Source organism: Protopterus annectens, chromosome 2.part0 (genome assembly GCF_019279795.1).
Source record: "Protopterus annectens isolate FY-2018-M chromosome 2.part0, PAN1.0, whole genome shotgun sequence".
Taxonomy (NCBI): Eukaryota; Metazoa; Chordata; order Ceratodontiformes; family Protopteridae; genus Protopterus; species Protopterus annectens.
The window spans coordinates 258869940-258893400 of NC_056728.1; the positions used below are offsets into that span (position 1 = coordinate 258869940).

The window sequence follows — 23461 nt, forward strand, 5'->3', positions numbered from 1 at the left end:
GTTAGTCTGTGAGGTGTAACGCAGGTAGTTGTAGGGTTTCCTTTAGTTTCTGACAGGGTGTTGCTGGAAGCACGGGTAAAGCAGGGTAATTTTCCTGTATCCTTGATATAGGGTTTGTAAGGCAGCTAGTCTGTGAGGTGTAACACAGGTAGTTGTAGGGTTTCCTTTAGTTTCTGACAGGTTAGTGCTGGAAGCACGGGTAAAGCAGAGTAATTTTCCTGTATCCTTGATATAGGGTTTGTAAGGCAGTTAGTCTGTGAGGTGTAACGCAGGTAGTTGTCATCTTCTTCAAAATAACTTACTCTCTAATACCCAACACAGTTTTAGACCTTCCCATAGTACCACCACTGCCCTCCTCTCCTTTACAGACACTATCAACAAAAATCTTAACCAAAACACCCTTTCCTCAGTACTTTTCTTAGACATGTCCAAGGCTTTTGACATGGTCAACCACCAAATACTCACACACATTCTTCAATCTTTGTCACTTGAAATTCAACCTATTAACTGGTTTAAATCCTACTTAAATAATAGACATCAAGCAGTACTCTGGAACTCCACTCTATCTTCCCAGCTACCAGTTAACATTGGTGTCCCCCAAGGGTCCATTCTGGGCCCCTTTCTATTCTCTTTATTTATCAATGACCTCCAACAAGTAGTCCCTCAAGCTACATGCATACAATACGCAGATGATTCTACACTAATTTGCTCAGCAAAATCTGTCTCTGAACTTCACTCCCTTACTCAACACATTTTTAATTCTGTAGAAGAATGGTTTTCTCAACGCTGTCTCCTACTAAACCCAAAAAAACCAAACTCCTCCTCTTCACACCTTCCAGTAAATCTCCCCACATAGACTTTACAATAACATCTAAAATTGCCACACCTATACCACAAGATTATACTACAAAACTACTAGGCATTACCATTGACAACCTTAACTTCGATACCCACATAAGCAACACTTTGAAAAATATTAATAAAAAAATAGGCTCTCTTTACAAAATCAAACCTTTCCTCACTCCAGATTCTAGAATAACTATTGCCCACTCACATCTTATCTCACCCCTTCTCTATGCCTCACCCACTTATACTAACTTATCAAAAAAGAATCTGTTTAAGCTAGAAAACTCCTACCACAGCATAGCCAGATTTGCCACAGGCAACCCTTTTAGAACCCACCACTGTAATAATCTAAAACAACTAGGTTGGCTAGAATTTCAGCAACAACTAAAAATTAATCAACTAACCATAACCCATCAACTTCTATATCAACCTAACAAAACACCTATACTATCTACTCTTATTCACCCCTACCACAACCTAAACTCCCTAAGATCAGCACACAAACTTCTTGTAAATATTGACAAAACAAACAACAAAGCTGGAGACTCCCTCTTTTCTAACACTGTTGGAAAACACTGGAACCTCCTCCCCAATGAACTTTCTTCTATTCCCTCAAAATCTCTCCTTAAAAAGAAACTTAAACTCTACCTTAAATCAAAATTGCTGTGCCCCTGTAGTAATCCTGACTAACTTTAGCCCCCGACACCTGACTACATTCTACATCTTTTAGACCACTGTATCTACCTCATATTTACATCCACTGATTCTATATCTCCTTCTCACTATCTACATATGGGTATTTATATGTGTGTATATATGTATATATATATATATATATATATATATATATATATATATATATATATATATATATATATATATATATATATATACACACATATATAGTTATTTCTATATATATGTATTCTTTCCACTTCTTATACCACATGATATACTAACATATCTGCCAGGTTTCTTCATACTATCCTGTATCCTCTACTACTATACATTATGCTAGTATTCACTATAAATACCACTTTAAGCAATATTTTGTAATAATATTCTTATCTAAATATTCTACTTTCTGCAATTTGTACTTTATAACTTTGTCACCAGTTAAAATGTTATCTTTATTTGCCTATGTTCATGTACTGCTGTAAAGTTTTTTCACATGTATTTTTTTAATGTAATCTCATTTTGAATGTTGGAGCTTATCTCCCTGGGCCTCTACTGAAAATGGACATATATCCAGCTAGACTAGCCCGGTCAACAAATGTAAAATAAAATAAAATAAATAAAATAAAATAGTTGTAGGATTTCCTTTAGTTTCTGACAGGTTAGTTCTGGAAGCACGGGTAAAGCAGGGTAATTTTCCTGTATCCTTGATATAGGGTTTGTAAGGCAGTTAGTCAGACAAGCTCCACGTGGGTTTACAGAGTGGTCCTAGCAGCAAGGAACTCGAAAAAGCGACTACCTTCTGGATTTAAGTATATTTGCTTTTTTTCCACTGGAAATAGCTTCTGTTGCTTACTTTAAACTAGCCTGAACTGTTTTTTTTTCTGATTACTGCATTTATTTTTAAATCTGCACTTAAAGTTACATTTAGTCTAATTTAATCGAAAGTTTGCTTGTTTGTTTGTTTAATTTAACTGTGGAGGCTGCCCACTAAAGTGTGCTAGCCTGTGTAACTAATTTATCACTGTCTCTGCATTTTCTGTGCATTTCTACAAAAAAAACAAAAAAATAATCCTTGTTTTCCCACCTTTCTCAACTAGTTTAGACCAGTATACAGGCATTGCTGTATTCTGGGCTGTGGTGTAGTTCCTGTGTTGTCCATTACCTTACTTGGATAGAGGGAAGTTTCTTTGCTCACCAGTGGGAGTGGGGAGCCTTGAGCAGCCTACCTGTCCTTGGGGGAAGTGACCTCAGCACAAGAAGCTGTAGTAATTGGTTGTTTGGGACCATTCCTAGCTCTTTTGTAGTTCACTGCTTAAAATCCACCTCTGGGTGTTTTTTTCTGGCTATACTGCTCAGACAAGCTCCACGTGGGTTTACAGAGTGGTCCTAACAGCAAGGAACTCGAAAAAGCGACTACCTTCTGGATTTAAGTATATTTGCTTTTTTCCACTGGAAATAGCTTCTGTTGCTTACTTTAAACTAGCCTGAACTGTTTTTTTTTTCTGATTACTGCATTTATTTTTAAATCTGCACTTAAAGTTACATTTAGTCTAATTTAATCGAAAGTTTGCTTGTTTGTTTGTTTAATTTAACTGTGGAGGCTGCCCACTAAAGTGTGCTAGCCTGTGTAACTAATTTATCACTGTCTCTGCATTTTCTGTGTATTTCTACAAAAAAAAAAAAAACAAAAAAAATAATCCTTGTTTTCCTGCCTTCTCAACTAGTTTAGACCAGTATACAGGCATTGCTGTATTCTGGGCTGTGGTGTAGTTCCTGTGTTGTCCATTACCTTACTTGGATAGAAGGAAGTTTCTTTGCTCACCAGTGGGAGTGGGGAGCCTTGAGCAGCCTACCTGTCCTTGGGGGAAGTGACCTCAGCACAAGAAGCTGTAGTAATTGGTTGTTTGGGACCATTCCTAGCTCTTTTGTAGTTCACTGCTTAAAATCTGCCTCTGGGCGTTATTTTCTGGCTATACTGCTCAGACAAGCTCCACGTGGGTTTACAGAGTGGTCCTAGCAGCAAGGAACTCGAAAAGCGACTACCTTCTGGATTTAAGTATATTTGCTTTTTTTTCACTGGAAATAGCTTATGTTACTTACTTTAAACTAGCCTGAATTTTTTTTTCTGATTACTGCATTTATTTTTAAATCTGCACTTAAAGTTACATTTAGTCGAATTTAATCGAAAGTTTGCTTGTTTGTTTGTTTAATTTAACTGTGGAGGCTGCCCACTAAAGTGTGCTAGCCTGTGTAACTAATTTATCAGTGTCTCTGCATTTTCTGTGTATTTCTACAAAAAAAAAAAACAAAAAAATAATCCTTGTTTTCCCGCCTTTCTCAACTAGTTTACACCAGTATACAGGCATTGCTGTATTCTGGGCTGTGGTGTAGTTCCTGTGTTGTCCATTACCTTACTTGGATAGAAGGAAGTTTCTTTGCTCACCAGTGGGAGTGGGGAGCCTTGAGCAGCCTACCTGTCCTTGGGGGAAGTGACCTCAGCACAAGAAGCTGTAGTAATTGGTTGTTTGGGACCATTCCTAGCTCTTTTGTAGTGCACTGCTTAAAATCCGCCTTTGCGGCTTTGTGGTATGATAGCGCAGTTAAACAAGGTTAAACTTGGTTAAACTTTTTCTGGCTCCGCCAAGTCTGCTGTTCAATTTTTCCCTTAGAACTGTTCTACTTGCAATCTAAACAGCCTATACTCTATCTGAAAAGCTCAGCACTTGCTCCTAAAGCATTTTTATACAGGTAAAGCACTCTTAAACAAAAGAAAGTACTTCATTCACCTAAATTCTGTTGAGTACACATCTCCCTATAGGTCCTTTCTGACTCAGTTACACAGCAATCTTTTTCACTATTTCTAGCATGTCTAAGGGTCAGTTGCTGGCGTCCTCTCCTGTTCAGCTGGTGAATCTGGAATCTTGAGGCAATGTTACAATTGCCTCATGTACACAGACAACCCTCTCCTCCTCCCAACAAATACAAATATATGCGAGAGATGCAACTATATAGCCAAACTGGAGGCTGAGCTCTCTCAATTCAGTACTGGCAAGACCAGTCAGGAGGAGAAGGTAACCACGCACACCACAAACCCAGTCTCACATAGAACTATCACAACAGCAAACCAAACAAATAAACACACAAAAACATACTTGGAGGTGCTGATTAAAAATCTACCAAAACAACAGAGGCCTCCAAAGCAGACACCCAAGCAACCACCACCTCAAGATATAGCACATGCAACACATAGTTCACAAAGTCAGTGTGCTAAACAGTCACAGCCCTTAAGGCCAAACAACATGCCAGACACACTTGTAATAGGTGACTCCATAGTCAGACACACTGACGTCCCGCTCACCAGACTGAACAAGGAAAAGGTCACAGTAAGCTGCCTGTCGGGAGCTAGAATCCGCCACATAACACAAGCACTCAGGTCACTCCACAGCAAGTACAAATATGACTCAGTCATTGTACATGCCGGTGTGAACGACCTGAGACGTACCTCCCTGGACTACATGAAAAGAGACATAGAGGAGCTCTCTGATTATGTAGCCCAGGCCGGTATGACCCTGACCCTGAGCAGCATCTTACCCTCACCAAGAATGATGCCACAGTACAAAGACAAAATGATCAGTTTTAACAATTGGCTTAATTACTGGTGTCATTCTAAGGGGATCCAATGTCTGTCTGCTTGGGATGACATGCTTGACAAGCCACGCTGCTCGCAAGGGATGGCTTGCACCTGTCACCCTGGGCTTCCGGATATTGGCCAAGGCTCTTGCCACCCCATAGTGCCTTTTTAGGCAAGGCTCAAATGACAAACCTACCTCCCTAGAAAACACAAGTGGAAAAAACTAAGGGTAATGCTGCTCAATGCCAGAAGTCTAAACCTCAAGATGCACCCTCAAGCCCTCCTCAGTATGGAGAACATCAATGTATGTACGGTGACTGAAACCTGGTTCAAGGCTCCTGAGAGCACCCCAGCACTATCAGGTTTTACCTCATATCATGCTTTCCGCCCCAAAACTTGGACCGAACCACAAAAGGAGGGGAGTATCCATTTTCATCAAAGATACCCACACCTCCAGGTTAGTGGCAACGCACGAAGCATCGGAGACTATCCAGGTGCAACTAACCATAGGCAAAACTGCCTTACAGTTTGTAGCATGCTACAGACCACCCTCTCAAACTCAGGAACCCCACACAGCCTTCCTGAAGACACTGGAGAGTATGAATGTCTCTCCAAATACCATCATTTTGGGAGACTTCAACTACCCAAACATAGACTGGGAACATTACTCAAGCCCCAACACCCTAGCCCAAAGGTTCCTAGAATTCATAAACTCAAATGCAATGGAACAACTAGTCACCATTCCCACAAGAGGAGACAATATACTAGACCTGATCATCACAAACATGGGGACAAAATGCTCCACACCGGAAGTATATCCCTCTTTGGTAAGATCAGACCATAAATTAATCTCACTGGAAATCCACATCCCGCCCCACCCCTGCACAAAAGACCACAGTGAAGAACTTCTCAAAAGCAAACTTCACACTTCTTAAGACTGAAGTGGTATCCTTCAAGGCCCCTGGGCCAGTGGAAACCACAACCCACACTGCTGAATCCTTTGCAAATGCCTTCTATGGGCACCTTCAAGAATGCATGGATCATGCAATCCCAAATAAAACCAAGACCCATTCCCCAAAGGCAGGCGCCGGTCTGGTGGACCCCAGCCATAAACAAACTTTACAACAGGAGGAGGAAGCTACTACATGACAGAGCAAAATCCCTAAAAGGGAAGGCGTCTCTGATCAGTACTAGCAAAAACTACGATCACTCATAAAATCATCCAAGGCCAACTTTGAGAGAAAAATCGCAAGAGACACAAAAGACAATCACAAGGCCTTCTTTAGCTATGTTAGAAACCTGGGTGGAAACTCCCAGATATGCTCAGAGTTAGTCCAAAATGACACAAAATACACCAAACCCACTGACATTGCCAACATTCTGGCAGACAGGTTCAGTGCAAATTTCTCCCCCCCCCCCAAAAGGAGAAATAACTATCCCAGCAGAGTGTAGCCTCCCTAACACCTCAGATGCCCAGGTGAGAGCCGACCCCTCTAAAGCTAAAACACAGCATCAATGGGACCGGATGGTGTCCCGGGCTGTGTGCTACATAAACTTCAAGAGGAACTAAACCCACACATAAGGCTGCTGTTTAATCTTAGCCTTACTACAGGATACGTACCCAAAGAGTGGCGTACAGCAACAGTGGTCCCACTTCACAAAGGCGGTGCTTCTACGGACCCTGGAAATTACCGCCCCATAAGCTTGACGAGCCTGGTCTGCAAAGCTATGGAGAGGATCATTATGGAACTCATAAACAAAGACATTGGGGACCTACAGACATTGGATCCTACCCAATTTGGCTTTGTCAAGGGCAGATCCTGCCTTTTGAACTTGGTCGACTTTTTTGAAACAGTCACTAAGGCCATTGATGAGGGTAAGGCAGTTCACACAGCCTACCTTGACCTTGCAAAAGCCTTTGACACAATACCCCACTCGGGCATCATAGACAAACTCACCAGCTTAAATGTAAACCCATATGTCACAAGATGGGTTGCAAACTGGCTCAAGGACAGAACCCACAGGGTCAGAGTTGCTGGAGCTATGTCAGACTCTAAGCCAGTCACAAGCGGTGTCCCACAGGGCTCAGTCCTGGGACCCTCTTGTTCGGCATTTATTTTTCCGAGGTACAGGCAAACATAGGAGGATTGTGGCTGACAAAGTTCGCAGATGACTGCAAACTGGGTGCCATAATTGATACTCCAGCAGACACAAACATCCTTCAGAGAGGCCTCATAGAAATGGATAATTGGTGCCAGAGCCATGGCCTTAAGCTGAACGCCAAAAAATGTATAGTCATACCCTTTGGGAAAAACAAGGTACTGACAAATTACCACATAGGCGGTTATCCATTAAGTACGGAAGAGGTAATCAGGGACCTAGGGACCCAGGTTGACAGTAACCTCTCATTTGACACTCACATTGCCAAAGTGGTTAGGAAGACCTTCTATATTGCCCACCTTATCATGAAGGGTTTCACATCTAGATCAAGAGAGGTCATTGTGCCCCTGTACTCTTCTCTTATCAGGCCAATGATTGAGTACAATGCCCCATTTGGGATGTATCTCACCCGACACCTGCAGCAGTTGGAAAGACCCCAAAAGTTCCTCACCAAGAGGATAAAGGGTCTTAAACATATGTCATATGCGCCCGACTGAAAAAACTCCAGCTCTATTCAGTCGCATACCGCCTACTCAGAGGTGATCTGTGCCTGACCTACAAGGCCATGTCCAATCCTGAATTAATGGACATGCTCCACCTCAGAAAATCCAAATCCATCAGAGCCACGAGAACAAGTGACTTAAATCTCAACACAGAAATAAATAGGACGTGCTGGAGGGACAGATTCATAACCCAGAGGCTCCCTACACTCTGGAACAGAATCCCAGTCCATGTTAGGCAGAGCCCCTCACTGACTCTATTCAAGAGAAATCTCGATGAATGGATGGGAGATCGTAGGTTTACCCCGGGGGTCATCTCTGTGTCACTACTAGATAGAGGCATAGTAAACTAAACCCTAAAAGGGCGTAGTATTCTCATCCTAAGGGGTGGTGTAAGCCACATACACTCTGGCTAGGCTTATAAATGCCTTAGGGCAGATATCCTAGTACGAACCTATGAACCTATGAACCTATGAAGGTGTAACGCAGGTAGTTGTAGGGTTTCTTTTAGTTTTTGACAGGTTAGTGCTGGAAGCACAGGTAAAGCAGGGTAATTTTCCTGTATCCTTGATATAGGGTTTGTAAGGCAGTTAGTCTGTGAGGTGTAACGCAGGTAGTTGTAGGGTTTCCTTTAGTTTCTGACAGGTTAGTGCTGGAAGCACGGGTAAAGCAGGGTAACACAGGGGTTAGATGCCGACAGGGGGAGCAGACAGCAGCCAGGGCAAGTCTCTAATCATTTCTTCTGCCTATGGCACAACAGTAAGTGACCAGTAGGCCTAAAGAACTCAACACAAAGGCCCAACTTCAGGGACAGATTTTTCAAAATCCATCATAGTTTTGAACGTTGCCAAAAAGAAGTTATGTGCTCACCATAACGTTCCATCTGCCAAAGGCAGCCCTTCCCCTAGACACCAAATCCAGTTTATAATGAGAGATAAAGGTGTGAGAGGACGCCCAGGTAGCCGCTGAACAAATGTCATCCAGGGAAACTCTAGACCAGAATGTAGCAGACATTGCCATAGAACGTGTAGAATGAGCATGAACTCCCACTGGTTCTGGTAAGCCAGATTCTCTGTATGCTTGTAAGATACAACTCAAAATCCACCTGGCAAGAGTCACCTTTGAAACTGGTTTCCCTAGAAAAGGCTTAGCAAAGGAGACAAAAAGCTGATCAGATTTACGAAAGACAGCGGTCCTGTGCAAATAAAAACGTAACTGTCTGTGAACATCCAGCAAATGAAGTTTATATTCTCCTTTATTCTGGAAATTAGGGAACAAGACAGGCAAATTAATGGACTGATTAATGTTCATCTCAGAAGCGACTTTTGGGAGAAAGGAGGGATTAGTCCTGAGAGATACCCTCAGGTATGAAACACAAGGTATGGAGGTTTGATTCAGAGAGCCTGAAGCTCCGACACTCTCCTGGATGAAGTAATTGCTACCAAAAAGGCCGTCTTCCATGACAAGAACTTTAGATCAACAGAAGCTGCGGGTTCAAATGGAGGCGCAACTAACGCCTGAAGAACTAATGTCAGATCACACGGTGGAGGTGAATTTCTAACAGGGGGTCTCAAAAGAAAAGTGCCTTTTAGAAAGGTCTTACAAACTCTGGCAGCAGCGAGGGAACCAAAGTTGTCCCCAATATGAAAATGGGAAATGGCAGCTAGCTGAACCTTCACAGTAGATGAGCTGGCCCCTTGCTAAAAAATATGAGACAAGAATTCCAGTACCGCCAAAACAGGAGTGGTAAAAGGATCCAAGTTCTTTTGTGAAGCGCAAATTGAAAAACTTTTCCATTTGCTACTGTAAATCTTCCTGGTAGAGGGTTTATGTGCCGCCACAAGGATAGACTTGACTCGGGAATAGATACCGGGAGTCCTGGCAAACTAGGGGAACTGGATCAGCCAAGCTGAGAGCTTGAGACCATCCAGGTTTGGAGGAGCCATTCCCGAGGGATGAGAAATCAGATCCGGAATGGGATCCAAGATCCAGAGTGGAGTAATGAGATAAGACCACAGGCAGGGGAACCAGACTTGATGAGGCCAGAATGGGGCTATAAGGATAATCTTGCTCCCCAACCAGCAAGCTTTCTGCAGAAATTTTGTCATAAGCGGAAGTGGAGGATACGCATAAAGAAGACCGGGTGGCCAAGCATGGACTAGAGCATCTCTGTGGGCTTCTCCCAAAGGAGGAATTAGAGCGAAAAACTCGCTGCACTTCGTGTTGGAAGGTGATGTGAAGAGATCACAGCAAAGCTGACCCCACTTGAGGAAGATCTGTTCCGCTACACAAGGATTCAGAGACCACTCGTAAGGAGAGAGGATAGTTCTGCTCAATTTGTCCGCCAATATGTTGGACCGACCCGGAATGTGCATTGCTAACAGGAAGCAGTTGGTGGAGATCGCCCATTACCAAACTCTCATGGCTTCTCGGCAAAGGGGGTAAGACCTGGTTCCCCCCTGTTTGTTGATATACCAGACCACTGACATATTGTCTGACTGGATCGCAATAGTCCCCGGAGGAAGAAAGGCATGGAGGGCCTGCAACGCCAAGAGGACCACCCTCATCTCCAGGACATTTATATGCAGTACGGTCTCGGTCTGAGTCCACGTGCCTTGGACCATCCTGCCCGCACAATGCCCCCCCACCCTAGGTGGGAGGTGTCCGTGGTCACTGTGGCCTGGGGTGGTGACATAACAAAAGGTCGTCCTTCCCAAAGGGCTCAGGGTTGAAGCCACCACATGAGGGAGTTCCTGCAAACCCTGCTTAGGGGAATTGGGAAGTCTAGGGAGTGCTGTAGAATAGACCACTGGACCTGCAACGTCCACTGTAGAACCCTCATGTGCAGATGAGCATAAGAAATCAGATAGATCGCTGCCACCATGGACCCCAAAGCTCTCAGGACTAATTCTGCTGGGGGAGCAGGGGATTGAAAGAGGGCTAGCACATGCAGAGTCATGCTGTGAAGTCTGTCTGACATTAGGAAGGCCATGGCCTGGAGGGTACCTATCCTGGCCCCTATGAAGTCTAACACTTGGACAGGCTGGAGGAAGGACTTCTTGACATTTATGGTTATCCCCAACTGGGGTGACATCAGGAGGAAGAAATCCCTGGCTAGAGAAAGTAGATGCCCGGTGGGGGCAGTGAGGAGCCAGTTGTCTAGGTACGGGAAGACCTGTATGCCCTGGACCCTCAGGTGGGCCGCTATAACTGCCATGACCTTGGTGAACACCCTGGGTGCTGTGGTGAGACTGAAGGGTAGGACCTTGAACTGGTTATGACTGGCTCCTAGCCGAAAGCGGAGAAACCTCCTGGACCGTCTTTCCATGAGAATATGGTAGTACCCATCCTTGAGGTCTATGGAGCACATCCAGTCCTCCTCCTGCAAGAAGGGCAGGATGGATTGTATCATGACCATCCAGAATTTCTCTTTGGCAACAAAAAGGTTCATCATTGACGTGTCGAGAATCGGCCTTAAGTCCACCGTCTTTTTTGGCACCAGAAAGAACCTGGAGTAGATGCCTGATCCGGACTGATCTGGGGGCACATGCTGGATGGCTCTTTTTTCTAACAGCTTTTTTATTTTCAAAGCTGCGGCCTCCCTTTGAGTGAGTGGGACATCTGGGAGGCGTCTTGAGTAAGGGGGCTTGTTGATGAAGGGGATTGCATAGCCTCTGGATATTATCTGAAGCACCCAGCAATCTGTTGTGATGGACTCCCATTGAGCCAGGTGCCTCGAAATGCACCCTCCGACTGCCTCCAGAAAGGAGCAGTTGGGCAACCCCTCAGGGCTGTTGCGCGGGTCGGTCAGAAAAAGGTTCCCATGACCCGAAGTTCTTCGGTCCCCCTCTGCCTCTGGGCCAGCATCCACCTTGTCCCCCTCTGCCTCTGGGGGAGAAGGAGTCCTGAGTGTTCCAAGCCTGCTGAGATTTCTGGAACCACATCTTCTTCTGCCCTTGCTGGTTCCTAGAAAAGGACCTTTGAGGGGGTAGAGAAGCATATTCCAACAGCTGACAGCGTTTTCCCATTTTTGTCGCTCTGGACCAGCGTCTTGCGGACGTTCTTCCCAAAGAGTGTTGACCTGTCAAAGGGTGCATTTGCAAAGGATGCCTTGAAAGGTTCCGAGAAATCGCAATGTCGAAGCCAAGCATGATGCCTTAAGGCAATACCAGACCCGCTAGCTCTAGTGGCTCCTTCCGTGGCATGGGAAAGTAGCCGCATAGAAGTATTGGACACTGACTTAAAAGTGGCCATACGAGCCGAGAAAGTCCATTTATCTTCAGCCGACATGGACTCTGGGGGATACTCAGCGTATTCCTTGACCAGGTCCCGCTGCAGTCTGAATACATGGGCCAAATAATTCAGCGCCCTTATAGAAAAAGTAGCTGAAGCAAAAGTCCGCTTTCCAATACGGTCCAATGCCCGAGACTCCTTGCCAGGGGGATGGACCGAAGAACTTTCCTGGGATAGTTCCTTTTTGGTGGCCACTGCCACCACAATGGCACCAAATGGGGAACCCTTGCTCCACAAAGCTCTGTCTGCAGGGGGACTGAGAACCTTATCGGGCCTTCTAGGTATCGGCTCTACAGTGTCCAGCTCCTTCCATGCCCTGGTGGTAATCAGGTCGACCAGGGGGTCGGCCGGGGGGACACCCAAGAGGTAGATGGGCCGGTGTCAAATGCCTCCAGGAATACCGACTCATCCAAGGAGGGTTTTTGGGTGGACCACCGCCCCTTTTGGTGGAGTATTTCCATAATATCTCCAAAGGAGACATCGTCGGGGGGTGATTTGAAGGAAACCTCCCCTTCCTCCAAATTGGTATCCTCAGTGAGGGACTCGGGAAGTCCAAGTGCCTCCTTTTGCACAGGCGTTTGTGAGGGACCTCCTCGAGGGGACTGTCCGAGGGGGGCTCACCCACGGATTCATGTTCCTCCAAGGGAACTGGCTGGGGCATCAACGACACAGGCTATCCTTGGGGGGACTAGATGATGGAGGACAAACTGAGCTGTGAGGGAGCGGGGGGCAGACCCTGAGGAAAGAGTGAGGGGTCTTGATCCTCCAGAGAGAACCCTCTCCATCACATCGAATGCCAAAGGAGAACCAGCCTCTCTAAGACAGGTGGCCAGGGCCCTCAGATCCGATGAGGGGATTGGCGCCGGAGCCGAAGCGATCGGTCCCGAGAGGACGGTGTGCTCCAACCGCAAAGGAGCCGAAGACACACTCACCCCCTTGGATCTGACGCCCAGATCTCGGCTCTGAGAGCTGGGATCGAAAGCAGATCCAATAAGCTCGAGGGCATGGCCGGCGTCGAGGTAGCAATAACCATCAGCACCGACCCCCTGGCTCCGGGGCTCCTCCAATCCGTAGACTCTGAAATCCGGTGGTGGATCGGAGAAGGAACTATCGGGGCGAACAGTGGAGCTGAACTCCCCCCCCCAGAGGGGGGGGCAGCAGCACTCCCATCTGCAGCTGAGTTTGCAAAAATCGACGCATCATCCGGTCCATATCTGCCTCCGAAATGCTTTGAGTAGACCTGGAGGAAGCCACCGACGCCGGCCAGGAGGGCCGGCATGATGACAACCTCGAGGCTGGTTGGGTCTCCTCTTCCGGCTGCAGGGAGAAACGTGGAGAACGGAGCCATGGGGAGGAAGGCTTGGACACTCTTAGGGGAGAAGAGACCACCTTTGCAGGAGGGGCCGAGGGGTCCAATTCAGCCTGCCACTTGTGGCTTCTTTCTCTCTCTCTCTCTCTCTCTCTCTCTCTCTCTCTCTCTTTCTCTCTCTCCCTTCTCTCTTTTTTATCTTTCTTGGCCTCTCGTTCGCCCTGAGACAAGGTGGGAGGGTGAGTCCCAGACAGGGGAAGAGGGCCAGTCGGTTGGGCAGCCGCAGCTGTCGCTACCGAGAGGGAAGGAGAAGAAGCCGATTCCGCGGGTAGAAGACCTGCCAGAATCAGCTTGTTCTTCCTATCCCTTAAGGCTCAAGGGTTAAAGGCCACACAAATCTGACAGCCTGAGGAAAGGTGTGTAACCCCCAAACAAATCACACACTGAGTGTGACCATCTGCTGGCGACAGCTTTTAGAAAAGGTCACTTTGTGGCTTTCAGCCATACTCAAAAGTACACACACAGCCACATATGCGCACCTGAAAGAGGGAAAAAAAGGGGCCTACAAAGGAATGAGAAACTACCAAAGGTAAAGGGGGATATAAAGGCTAGGTAGAATGAAAACCCATAGAAAGGTATTAAAATACTCTCACATACCAAGTAAAGAAGACCAAAAGAGAAGTTTGAAGAAAAAAATTGCTAAACTTGCCTGGAGCTCTAAGAATCCCGTGCTTGGCAAAGCCGCGGCAAACGAGATCTGGGGATTGAAAGGAGGTTGCAGTGTAGTATGGGTAAGGGGGAGGAGCTTGGAGCTCGGATCATTTTGCTTGGTATGCTGCCGGCTCGGATCCCTGTCGGATCCGTAACCCACAGGTTGCTGATCAAATGAAGTTAACTACTTCAGATCAAGTCTTCTTTTAGCATGCATTTTCTGAACAATAAAAACTGAAACTGTAGCATCAATGATGAGAAAATCATGGAGTTTTAAGGCAAAAAAAAAAAAACAGAAGGCAATCCTAAAGGATATTCTATATGATTCTCCTCCTTTCACCCCCCCCCAAATAAAAAACACTTTAAATATTCCTATTACAAGCTGTCTGGAATAGGTGTCTGCACTTATCTCCTACCTCTCAACCTGCTAACATAAGAATTCTGGGTAAAGTCAAAATAATGGTAGAACACAAGAAACAAGCTCATGGGCATAAAACTAAAACAGATGCATGAACAGGCTGTGCAGCAGCATGCATTTTGTGAAGGACGCAGTCTGAAAATCAAAAGCTTTACTTGAAAACCACATTCATGAAGGTCTGACCAAAAACAACAAGCAAATATGTAGAAATGCTACTACATTCTCACAGTGCTCCCCAACTTCTTATCACATGAATTCTGGACAAAAGTCTAAAGCTAGGGACAAATTTAAATATTAATCTTATAAACACACATGATGCTAGAATAACTTTCATTAACGTGACTTTTGTGAAGGATATGAAGTTGAAAATGTGTGTTTAATAACTTCAATCCTCAATGTTTTGCAACACCACAATTATTATGAAGGACAGACCAGAAATATCAGACAAAAGTCCGAACATTCTGCAATACTCACAACCTCCCAAATCTGCTCTTAGCATAAGAAATCTGGACCAAGCCAAAAGTAACGGTAGGACAATATGACAAGACAATTAGGGGCACAGTTTTAGTACTTCATTTACACACACAAAAATCTAGGCATTTTGCAATATTCTCACCCCCCCCCCCCCAACCTCAGCACAAAAAGTGTAAACAAGGCCAATAAGTCTGGACCAAGCCAAAAGTCAAAAGTAAAAAAAAAAAAGTCAAAGTCAAAAAGTAACTTTACTGTCATTCAGACATACACAAGTGCACATCTGAACGAAACGGCATTTCTCCAAGCTGATGTGCAAACAGAAAGCATAGCAACAGAGAAACAAAAAATCCACAAATAAAACAGCAATGGCAACAACAGTGACTGAGCCAAACATATGGTACATAAGCAACCATCAACCATGCACGATCCCATGGACTACAGCATCCATTTCGTTCACACCACTGCCATTATCCTCTCAAACATCAACAACAACCAAAAGTCACCTGTCCAGCCCCCTCTGACACCACAGACCAAGTTCGATTCCAAAAACAAAAACCATCAGGCAAAAAACAGACTTGTGCCTCCTGCATTCGACATGACCGCCACTACCTGTAGGCCTGAACAGCCACAACCAGCCCAGCGATCCTCCTTCAGACCTCACTATCCACACCACCACTGCCACCAACTCCATTTCTGACATAATCAGCAGCTTCCAAATCCAACTAAGCTTCCTCCAACACAACAAATCCAACTCCGATTCCCCTCAATTGAACCCGGCAACCAAGAGTCCTCCCTCCGCACCCTGCTCAACTCGATACCGAAGGTCCAAGCTTCATGATCAGTTCTAACAATTCCAAAAAAGCAAAGCAAGAAGTACACTACAGCTACCATGGATACCACAGCTGCAGTCGACAGCTGTAATAATAATAATAATAATAATAATAATAATTAATGGCAGGACAAAGACAATCAAGGACACTTTTTTTGTTCTGCATTGTAAGCATAAAAATTTGGATATTCAACAATATTGTTACTCCTCCCGCTACTTCTTAGCACAAAAAGTGTAGACAAATATAACAATAGGACAAAAGCATAAAATCAGAGACACATTTTCAGTACTGCTTTTACAAATGTATACAAATCTGGATATTCAGCAATAATCTCACTCCCCCCCTCCCATCTCTAAACTACTTAACACAAGAAATCTGGACCAACTCAAAACTTCCAGGCAGAATCCCTTTACCCTCACTGTCTTGTCCTTCTCACTCACTCCTCTGATAAATTCAACAACTCTTAAGGAAAAAATGTAGTCCAAATGAAACAATATTTACTAGAATAAACTCTAGTAAAGATAAAACAATGCTCACATCATGACCCTTTTTCAAGGCACATCTCCTTGGATACAGAAGTGCTGCAAGCTCCATTTGGATCAATCTGGTCCTTTCTTTGTCACTCATTTTCCACCAGTTAAAAAAATTCTGCACTGCAACCAAAGTCCTCACTTTAGTGAAGCAGACTTGATGGAATGCATTGTTTTGTTGACACCACCTTCTCAGTGGAGGAAGCAAAAACAAAAAAGTCAACCAATGACCCGTTCTACACTCGACACATATGCATGCTATAGCAGGATGAAACAGTAATCCACAATATCTGATGGCAGACGCTGAGAGTTTTGGGGGCTACAGATTTCATGGGTGCCTAACACCATGTGAGAGCATGTTCTTCCGTAGCTTCAGGTTTTTCCTTATCAAGTCTCACAAGGAATGATACCATAGCATATCCGCCCACTCCAATTCCAGTACTAATAATTCATTCTACACATCACCTTCTAAAACACTTTGATGTAGTCTTATTTTCAAAGTAAATCATATGAAGCCAAACATACAATGAAATACACTGTACAATTAAACAATATAACAAATGAAAGTGTTTTTTATTTAAATAGATGCTAAGGAAAACTGCAAATTAAGACCCCGAGGGACATGAGCAGCAAATGTGTTTTATGATTTGTTTTCCATTACTAACAATTCAAGCTGCCTGTCAAAACCTCTAAAATAATTTCCTGAACACTTATATTCATTGAACTAAGGTCGGGTGGCATGATGCCAGGGTAATCCTATGGGCTAGGCTTGTAAAGGCTCCAGGGCCATTAGCCTAGTACACACCTATGAACCTATGAAATGAAAATCAGGACTGGACTAGATTTGATTTGCACAATATTGTTCTCTGCAAATTATTTTTATGGCATATTTGCAAACTCAAGAGATGTAGCAGTGTAAAGCACTCTGATAAGGAACTGTATTTGGATATTAATACTAGTAGTAAGAAATGGTTCCTGATGATACTCACAGCATTATGGAACTAACAGAGATGAGCATTGGCTAATGAGATGATCACAAGTTGTGTGATTCAGCTCTAAGGTAATTATCAATTAAGCAAGAAATATTTAGTGCCACAACAGAAAATGAGTTAAGAAATCTGTTCATTAAATGATAGTGCCAGCAAATACAGGTGTACATTACAGCTGCAGTTACAGAACTCACAAACAGCAGCAATATGCATGCAACATGCATACAGGAGTGCATGTAAAGAAGTGCTACTTCAACACGCTATGAGAATATTGCCCCCAGCAAAGTCCCCATCAGTTTTATTCATGAGTGTACAGGATATATAGAAAAGAGGCAGACAGAGAGAATCAGCAGGACATGGAGAGGGGTGCAGGGAAGGAAAGAATCAACAGGACATGGAGAGGGGTGCAGGGAAGGAAAGAATCAACAGGACATGGAGAGGGGTGCAGGGAAGGAAAGAATCAACAGGACATGGAGAGGGTGCAGGGAAGGAAAGAATCAACAGGACATGGAGAGGGGTGCAGGGAAGGAAAGAATCAACAGGACATGGAGAGGGGTGCAGGGAAGGAAAGAATCAACAGGACATGGAGAGGGGTGCAGGGAAGGAAAGAATCAACAGGACATGGAGAGAGGTGCAGGGAAGGAAAGGATCAACAGGACATGGAGAGGGGTGCAGGGAAGGAAAGAATCAACAGGACATGGAGAGGGGTGCAGGGAAGGAAAGAATCAACAGGACATGGAGAGGGGTGCAGGGAAGGAAAGAATCATCAGGACATGGAGAGGGGTGCAGGGAAGGAAAGAATCAACAGGACATGGAGGGGTGCAGGGAAGGAAAGAATCAACAGGACATGGAGAGGGGTGCAGGGAAGGAAAGAATCAACAGGACATGGAGAGGGGTGCAGGGAAGGAAAGGATCAACAGGACATGGAGAGGGGTGCAGGGAAGGAAAGAATCAACAGGACATGGAGAGGGGTGCAGGGAAGGAAAGAATCAACAGGACATGGAGAGGGGTGCAGGGAAGGAAAGAATCAACAGGACATGGAGAGGGGTGCAGGGAAGGAAAGAATCAACAGGACATGGAGAGGGGTGCAGGGAAGGAAAGAATCAACAGGACATGGAGAGGGGTGCAGGGAAGGAAAGAATCAACAGGACATGGAGAGGGGTGCAGGGAAGGAAAGAATCAACAGGACATGGAGAGGGGTGCAGGGAAGGAAAGAATCAACAGGACATGGAGAGGGGTGCAGGGAAGGAAAGAATCAACAGGACATGGAGAGGGGTGCAGGGAAGGAAAGAATCAACAGGACATGGAGAGGAATGCAGGGAAGGAAAGAATCAACAGGACATGGAGAGAGGTGCAGGGAAGGAAAGGATCAACAGGACATGGAGAGGGGTGCAGGGAAGGAAAGAATCAACAGGACATGGAGAGGGGTGCAGGGAAGGAAAGAATCAACAGGACATGGAGAGGGGTGCAGGGAAGGAAAGAATCAACAGGACATGGAGAGGGGTGCAGGGAAGGAAAGAATCAACAGGACATGGAGAGGGGTGCAGGAAGGAAAGAATCAACAGGACATGGAGAGGGGTGCAGAAGGAAAGAATCAACAGGACATGGAGAGGGGTGCAGGGAAGGAAAGAATCAACAGGACATGGAGAGGGGTGCAGGGAAGGAAAGAATCAACAGGACATGGAGAGGGGTGCAGGGAAGGAAAGAATCAACAGGACATGGAGAGGGGTGCAGGGAAGGAAAGAATCAACAGGACATGGAGAGGGGTGCAGGGAAGGAAAGAATCAACAGGACATGGAGAGGGGTGCAGGGAAGGAAAGAATCAACAGGACATGGAGAGGGGTGCAGGGAAGGAAAGGGTGGGAGTGTGCAGGGACAAGGCTAGACACTTTCTTTTCAGGACAAGTTTTTTTTTTCTTCTAGAAGAGTAAATAAGACAGATGTAATGGGAAGGTGGAGAATGGAAGGAGGGAATAGGCATGGAAGAGTGGGGAAGACAAAAATAAAACACAGATAGAGACCAATAGGGAGGTGCTGACACAAAGTTGTTGGACACAATGGCTAGAACTATTATGACAGAAAGGCCAGCTGGTGATGGGGTGGATTGCTTGTCAGTGCCTGACATTGATGAAGGTGGAATCGACCAAAATAAAGGGATCACTGTCCGCACAAAACCAGAACAAGAGTAAATTCCTAAAGGAAATCACTAATCATGATGTCCAGGCTTCACCAAGTTGTACATGACAGATGGCACCTCATCCAGTTTAAGCCAGACAAGATGTAGGGAAGCCCTTTTCAATGAACCCCCGGCAACTATTTTACAACAGGTTCCATACAAATTGCTTCCATCACTTCAAAGGCATTAACTCGTGGGGAAACAATATTCAGCAGACTTGAATCACTGTACCTAAATTTCTTAATGCTTACATGCTGCTGAATTTTGTTTTTTTTTAACCTTCTAAAAATATCGTTTAGTTCTAGTCAAACTCCTTTAATAGCATGTAGACAAAATGCGCAGATGCAATACGGCAAAGTAAGCTGATAAAACACATCTTGATATTAACGGCAGTACTAAGGATCCTATATTTACTTTCTTTTTAAAAACTGCCATTTATTCCATTATATAACTCTCTCAATCTCTGTCTTCTCTAAAACCTCACTCCTTCTCCTGAACATTATTCTGCATGTATTGTTCCCAAAAATTCCATTTATTTCTAATTTGACTGTTCCCTTTTCTAAAGATCCCACCTCCAGTTCTTTTATCTCTTTAACAATATTCAGTACTTCAATATACTTGGTTTAGATTTTCACTGACATTTTCTAGTAAATGTTTTTGATAGCCAACAGCATTACATTTAGTAAGACCTTATAGCCATTTCAGATCCTGTGTCCCAGCTCAAAAGAATCATGTCCTTAGTGTAGCCTTTGCTCCTCCAACATTTGACAGAGTATTCACAAGATTAGATGGGTCACTAACTAGCTCACTGATAGAACCCATATAGTCAAAATAGGGGAATCCACCTCCAAGAGGGATCAGTCCTGGGACCTTTACTATTTGGAATCTATTTCTCTGAAGTGCAAGCTAAAACTAAAGGTCTGTGGCTGACAAAGTTTCCTGATGACTGCAAACTGGGAGTGGTCACAGAATCACCAAACAATGTCAACATCCTACAAGACGGTCTTACAGAAACAAATGATTGGTGCCAAAGTCATGGCCTAAAACTCAATGCAAAAAAAGTATTATCATCCCTTTCAGTAAGAGTGATGTTCCTGCTAACTATCACATCAATAATAACACCCCAAGTACGCACTCAATGGTGAGAGACCTGGGCACACAGGTTGACAGCAGCCTTACCTTTGATCACCAAATATCCACAGTGGTAAGAAGGGCATTCTGTATTGCTCATCTCATAAATGTACGGGCATTGCCTCCAGAAAAAACATTGTTATAACCTCCTTGTACTCTTCCCTCATCAAGCCAATAACTGAGTACAAGGCCTGTTTTGGTATGTACCTTTCCAAGCACCTGAAGCAATTGGTTTCTTACAAAGAAAATTCAAGGTCTTCAGAATCTGGCCTATGATGATTGTCTGAAATCACTGTCACTTTATTCTGTTTCATACAGACTGCTCAGAGGCAATCTCTGCCTTGCATACATGGCAATCTTTGACCCTGCTTTATTGGAAATGCTGCATATCTGTACAGCAAACGGTACATGGGTTACTCGCTTTAATGGCCTTTATCTGGTATGTGACATTAACAGAACCTGCTGGAGGGACAGATTTGTCTCCCAGAGGTTACCACACCTTTGGACCAGACTCCCGCTTCATGTCAAGTAGACCACCTCATTGGCCCTCTTCAAATGCAATCTGGGCGATTGGATGGGTAACTGAAATTTCACCCCAGGGCTTAGGGGTAACCGTAAATTCACCCCAGGGGTTCCAACTATGTCCCTCTTGGACAGGGGTGATGGGTGCTGCTCGTGGAAATAAGGGTAAACTTTGGCTATGCTTGTAAGGGCCTTAGGGTCAATAGCCTAGTAATCTCCCATGATCCTATATTAATAATCAAAGACACATATTTCAAATTTGTTTCACACAAACACAAGAGTAGCCAAAGTATTCTAGCTTATTTCTCACACACACACACACACACACACACACACACACACACACACACACACACACACACACACACACACACACACACTAGTCCTGCACAGCTAGATTACTGACTGTTTAAAAATGACCAGATGATAAGCACATAAGATACTTTCATCTACAGGTAGCCCACCACCCCCACCCAGTTATAACTACTTTGACTGTGTACACCCATTACTGTTATGAATAAATATATTATATGTACTTTACCGTTAGCTTTGGAATAACTACATTAAACTGTATAAATATCACTAGCATCATACCATAAGATCCAGCCATGTATAGCACAGTTTATAAAAAAAGACTATAAGAGCATAAGGAATATGAACCACAAGATAACATATGCTAAGTGAGTACGTACAATCTCTGCAGAAGCAAATGCCATCTCAATAATTCCACATCAAATAGAACTATTACTAATCCAAAGGTTGCTGCTGGCAAACGGCTTTGCATTTAAGTGCTTAATTTACAAATGCAGTGACTGCTGACCTTGAAGAATAAATTGCCTGTGTTATGTTAAAAATAATGTTCTGGTGATAAATGCCATAACATTTCCTGAACTACATCAGCTATGCAATAGGGAATGTTTGCAAACAACAAGACGTTGTAGATGTTAGTAGACATGCAATCCTGGAGACTATTAAGGAGCCTAGCCCAAATTCTCAATTGCTGCTAAGCACTGTCTGGATAAAAGGCATACTCAAACGTCATGCAGGTAGTAAATGAAGGTGGAAAGATGCAAACTCTGTACCCTTGCCACAGGAAGCAGCTTATTAATATGTTGGAGTTTTAGTCCACTGGGCAAACTGCCAGACTAACGGTTTTAAACTAGACTAAAACTAACTGCCATACTAACACTTTTAAACTAAATGCAGAAATCCTTTACAATCGGATCTTGTAGAGAAGACTGTACCACAATAATATGCAACAATGACTACCTAATGGATGCTGAAGATCAGCTGGTTCTGATTGTGATGCTGCCAGCCCAACTACCTGGTGAATATTGCTATGATTTATACAGAACTGTATGTTATGTACTGAGCTTTAAAAATGTAACCACAGCATACCCTGGTGGAACATAGAAAATTTAACTTACACAACTTCAAGAAAATAAGTTGAAATTAAGTGAATTACGATGTGCTATAAAAGTTAGTTAATGCAGCAAGAAGACAGGATGTCTAGAGCAAGAAGTTTTTCTATTGTCTTGGAGAGAAGTATTTACTATGTTTAAAATGTAAAGTGTTTTACTGCTATGTGACTTCCTAGCAGCTGCACAACTGAGAGATATGTACTTCTCACACAGATATTTTAAAATTTCTGTTAGTATCTGTTAGCCTGAGAACTGAAGGCAAGTGACAAAGAGTGATGTCATCCAAGCTGACCCAGTAGTAATGTTTGATAGTAATTTAAGAACTCTCTCAGAGAAAGAATGTGCATTTTGTATCTTGTCTTGGACCTAGAAACATCCATCATCACCATCATCTGCACTTGCCTTGCAAATAGTAAGTAATAGTAAATATAAGTTTAGATGCTTTCTGTATTTATTTGAGACTGTCCTGCAATATTGTTTTAAAATATTTCCTATGATACTGAACTCTATAGTTACTGTGTTGATTGAGTATTGTCTTGTTCTTTTATTATTTATTATTAAATATATTTAAACCTATCTTTGTGGCTGGCTTGTTTAGAGATATTTAAGCTCTTAGGGTACTTGTATATGTATTTGTTGACACTGTATAGGCCACTTCAGTAGCCTTGCTCTTGGTCACACTTACCATTTGGATAACAATAACATTACACGGTAGGATTGGTCACCCTTTGTAAGGGACTTAAGTAGCGGATAAGTAGGGGTTGCTGGCAGTGATAAGTACCTTATAGTCTAGGCAGAAGGGGGCATAGCTAGTAAGCCTGTGCCAGCCTTCCCCAGGTGTG

General features: G+C 44.0%; 1 protein-coding gene across 1 annotated transcript in view; it reads right to left on the reverse strand.

Annotated features, from left to right (window-relative positions):
* PTPN4 (protein tyrosine phosphatase non-receptor type 4) overlaps positions 1-23461 on the reverse strand; it is a 3248454-nt gene that overhangs the window by 2712279 nt on the left and 512714 nt on the right. The gene's annotated exons all lie outside the window — the stretch shown is intronic.